Raw genomic sequence first — 5,095 nt, forward strand, 5'->3', positions numbered from 1 at the left:
ATGATGAGTCAAAGTCACTTTCCTTCTCTTTGCCTATTTAGAAAGCTCATCTTAATTTTAAAACAGTACTTTTTACTATAGCATATAATTTTAACTTTATTCTGATAGAAAAGACCCCAAACTAATGTATAAATCTATAAACATAACAGGAATGCTAAAAAAAAGTCAGGATAAAAAAATAAACTGTGTGGTACACATTGCTTATTCATGTAGTTCATTTCATTATACTGCATACTTGACTTTACAATATTTAACTTAAAGCCCTTTACCATGAACATTCTTTTAAAATATAATCCAAGCGTACTATTGAATATCCACAGCATGTCAGTTGGGTCTCTGAGTTTTGTGAACCCGATCATTCTGGGAAACACAGCATTCATCATTTGAGTCTATGTGTGAAAAGTGCTGAGAGGCTCTTATTACGCCTTCCCTGCCGCCGGTGTAGACAAATGATGATGACAAGCTGTGAACCCGAAAACTGTATTTAACGGTCTATTAGAATAGGTTGTACATTGACAGTGAAAACATTTATTGGTAAAATTTCTAACTCACGCTGTGTGGGGAAGGGATGACAGAGGGAACGGACGCCTGACAATCACACACCTGGAAAATAGAGGCGACGAATGTCTCTGCAAACCTCCGTCGCCTCCGATGTGCTTTACATCTGCCATTGGTTTTAAAGAACAAGAGGTCCGACAGACCTCTGCAGGGTTCCTCCGCTTCTCTCTGCTCTGCACTTCTGCAGCTCACCCATCTGCAGGAACCCATCAGCTAGGATAAGTGCACGTTTTGAGTCTTAGCAGGATCTGCAGCTTGGGCACGGGCAAGACTGAAGCGGGGAACTTCCACAGTTTAAGGCATTTTTCAAATCCCATTTTAGGGAAAATCTGTCCTTGAGAGCAGCGGATGCAGGGTCTTTAGAAAAGCCTGAAACATCTGCTTGAGACACTGGTGTTTCACAGACTTCAAAGGCAACAGATGTGACGATGGGAAGGGCATGGGGGTGGGCATTGAGCCCTCTTGGAGTGAGAAGCCGGGCGATGGGTAATGCTGTGCTTTAGGTCAAGTGGATACGTTATCTGAGCTATTTTTTCTCAGTGAAGTATCTGCTTATCAATTTTTAATTAATAAAAATTAATTTTTATTAATGCTCATTAGAGTTTATTTTGGCTTTCATTTTATAGCCTCCTTCCATTTCCAGAATTACTTAGGTCAAGACCTTTTTCTCCCTGGACCCTTGTGAGATTGTTTCGTACATGTGCAGTATGGCTAGATTGGTCACATTCTGTATTCCATCGTGGGATTCTCCTGACATTCCAAATGATTTTTTTTATTTGCATATGTTAAGGTTCACCCTTTATGCTATAAATTTCTATGGTTTTTACAAATGAGTAGTATCAGATGTTCACTAGAATAATATTATACAGAAGAGTTTCACTGCCCTAAAAACATTCCCTGTACTTCTATTTAAAGCTTATTTGTCCCCAAATACCTGGAAAACATTCCCTTTTTTTTTTAAATCATTTTTAAAGTTTTGCCTTTTCCAGAATGTCCTATAATTTTTCATTATTTATTCTTTTCAGACCAGCTTCTCTAACTTAGCAATATACATTTACAATTCATCCATATGTTTTTGTGGCTTGCCATCTCATTCATTTTTATCACTGAATAACATCCCACCTTTTGGATATACCACAGGTGGCTATTCACACCTGTTGAAGGAGATCTTGAAGGAGATTCTGGTTTTTGACAATTGCAAGTAAGGCAGGTATGTTTATTTGCATATAGTTTTTCTTCTTTTTAGAATTGTTTCTTTATCTTTGACTTTCTGTAGTTTCTATGAGCTGCCTACATGTCGTCTTTTGGCATTTATTCTGCTTCATGTTCCCTGAGCTTCCTGGATCTGTGATTTGGGGTCTGACATTAATTGGGGGGGAAATTCTCAGTAATTATTGTTTTGAATATTTCTTCCGTTCTTTTCTCTCTTCTCCTGGTATTCTCATACATATGCTACTTTTGTGCTTGTCCCACAGTCTTGAGATATTCTCCTTTTTTTTTTTTTTTAACTTTGCTTTCCCATCTTGAAGGTTGTTTTTGAGATAGCTCAAGCTCAGAGATTTTTTTCTCAGCTGTGCCTCATCTTCTCATTATTCCATCAACGCAATAAAGCAATCTTCATTTTTGCTAGTGCTTTTGATCTCTAGCATTTCTTTTTGGTTCTTTCTTGGGATTTCTCTCTCTCTGCTTCCATTGTCCATCTGTTTCTGCATGCTAACTATTCTACAATTATGGCCCTTAGCATATTAATGTTCCTTAAAATCCTGGTATGATTATTCCCCCTCCCTTGTTGTGTCTGGTTTTGATGCTTCCTCTGTCCCTTCAAATTGGGTGGTTTATTTTTTCAGCATTTTAGTATGCCTTAGAATTTTTTTTTTCTTGATAGCTAGACATGAATATGGAACTTCTGTAAGTTGGTTTATAGTAATGTGTTGGTAAGATCTTGGGTGAATGGAAGTATTCTCTGGTTCTATGGTTAGATCACAGTTTTTTAAGTGAGCCTGAACTGTGAGCTTTACAAGTATTTCTCATTTTGTCCCCCCTTTCCTCTTGGTGGATGAGGATGGCTAAATGGGCCAGAGCAATACTTCTCCCAGGCGAATTAGGGGCTGATAACAACCAACAAATTAATCTATGGTTAATTTGTTTCTGCTGAGGGCAGGCTTCATTAAGGACAGAATGCTCTGGCGTTTTTCAAAATGGTTCTGTCTCCGCTCCTGCTGCTGGAAGCATGAAGGGATTTTCCCCTTTTATTTACTGTGGGAATTTTGTTGAGCTCCTAGAGGAAATATTCACAACACTGTGGGAACCCCAGTGACAAGGTCCCCTTGGAGTTTTTAACTGTTGGTGTCCACACTGAGTCTCCAGCCCTTCATTGGCTGTAGTTCGTGTTTTACTGATCTAGCACTGGTTCCCTCGGCATGTCCTGCTTCTGAGTCTCGGCTCAGGTAAGTCCTGGCTCCTGTATTCACTTATCTGACTCTCCAATTTTGGTGAGGGGTTTGGTTTGTGCTATGTCCTCTACTCTTTTATGGATTCAAGAAACATAGTTGGTTTTTGTTTTTGTGTTTGTGGTTTTTTTAAAACTTAATTTTGTTTTTCCAGGGTTGCAAGACTCATTGTTTATGCACCACACCCAGTGCTCCATGCAATACATGCCCTCCTTAATGCCCACCACCAGGCTCGCCTGTCCCCCCCAACCCCTCTCCTCTCCCAAACCCTCAGTTTGTTTCTCAGAGTCCATAGTCTCTCATGCTTCGTCTCCCCCTCTGATCTTCCCCAATTCACGTTTCCTTTCCTTCTTTTAATGTCCTCTTTATTATTCCTTATGCTCCACAAGTAAGTGGGTTTTGTTTTGTTTTGTTTTGTTTTAAAGTCTGTTCAGGTTTTTTTCGTGTTAGGATGGAACAGTAATTTCCAAACTCCTTACATGTAGAACCAAAACCCTAAAGCCTACAGGGTTTTTGCGAATATAAGTTTTTAGAAAGTTGGGTAAATACCTAAGAACATGATTGCTAGATTGTATGATTAAGATATAGCTTTGTGAGAAATTGCCAAACTATCTTCCAAAGTGACTGAAATATTTTGCATTCCTATAATCAGTGAATGAGCGTTCCTAGTTCTCTGCATACATGCCAGCAATTGCAATTCAATTTCTGGGTTTTAGCCATTCTAATTGTGCACAGCAGTGTTCTTACTTGTTTTTATTTTCGACTTCCAAATGATAAATGCTTTTCAGCATATTTTCATATACTTATTTGCCATCTGTATGTCCCATTTGTAAGATATTCAGACATTTTACCCATTAAAAGTTTGTTTTTTAATTGCTGAATTTTTAAATTCCTCTTTATATTTAGCATACAAAATATGTTGGGTATGTGCTCTTTAAAAAAGTTTATCTCAGTCTGTGGCTTGTATTTCTATTCTCCTAAATGTTTCATGTAAATTTTTAGTTTTAATAAAGCCCAACTTAAGTTTTTCTCTCATCAAAAGTGATTTGATGTTTTATCTCAAAACTTATCACCAAATTCAAGGTCACCTAAATTTTCCCTTTCTTTACTTTTGTGATACATTTCAGCGTCTTCTTTTTGCCAACTTTCTTTCTAATGATTGCAATTTACTAAAGTTCCATAATCTGAATCTTAGTTTCCTAGTTTAGTCTTCAGTTACTGATTTATCTGTCTGAACAAGAGAAAATCTAAATTTAAAGGACTTTCTAACAACAAATTCCATGTATTTTAAAGACAAGTTGTCTTCAAGACTATACTTTCTTCAAGACTATACTTTCAGGGATCATTTCTATAGTTTGTTACAGAGATTTTCTTCAAATGCGTATTTGACCCACAGTAACAGAGAAATTCATACACCATGTGGGAGCTCTTTCATTCTTTTTTCTTCTGCTGTTCTGTTTTCACATTAGTTTTGTTGCAAGAATTTATAGTCCATTATAGTATATGTATAGAATATTTGTACATTTTAAGAACTCCATTTACTTTTTCTCAGTTTTATTGAGAAATAATTGCCATACCTCAGTGTATACATTTAAGGTGTACAGCATAATATAATGGTTTGATACACATATGTTGTGAAACGATCACAATAAGATCAGCTAACTTCATTCTTCTCATATAGATACAATAAAAGAAAAGAAATAAAGAGGTTTCTTCTTGTGATAAGAACTTAGTACTTGCTCTCTTAATTTCCTATATATTATACAGCATTGTTAACCTTTATTATTTATTATGCATTTGTCAACTGAGATAAAATTTTACAACTTCCTGAACACGAGGATATAACTTGGAATCCAGGTATATTTTACATGACCTCTCATTTACAAAGGGGTGTAGGATATGAACACACTCATATTTTTTGGTTTTGATATATATTGCTTTCAACATAGGTCACACACAATGTCACATTAGTTTCAGGAGTACAACACTGATTCAACAACTATATACATTATGTTCACAAGTATATCTACCATTTACCACCATGCATCCCTGTTTAATACCACTGACTGTATTCCCTATGCTGTACT

General features: G+C 36.6%; 1 pseudogene; it reads left to right on the top strand.

The window, feature by feature from the left end:
* Nucleotides 1-4,331: 4,331 nt before the first annotated feature.
* LOC122896988 lies at nt 4,332-4,432 on the top strand (annotated as a pseudogene).
* The last annotated feature ends 663 nt before the right edge of the window (nt 4,433-5,095 follow it).

The sequence above is a fragment of the Neovison vison genome, chromosome 1 (genome assembly GCF_020171115.1).
Source record: "Neovison vison isolate M4711 chromosome 1, ASM_NN_V1, whole genome shotgun sequence".
NCBI lineage: Eukaryota > Metazoa > Chordata > Mammalia > Carnivora > Mustelidae > Neogale > Neogale vison.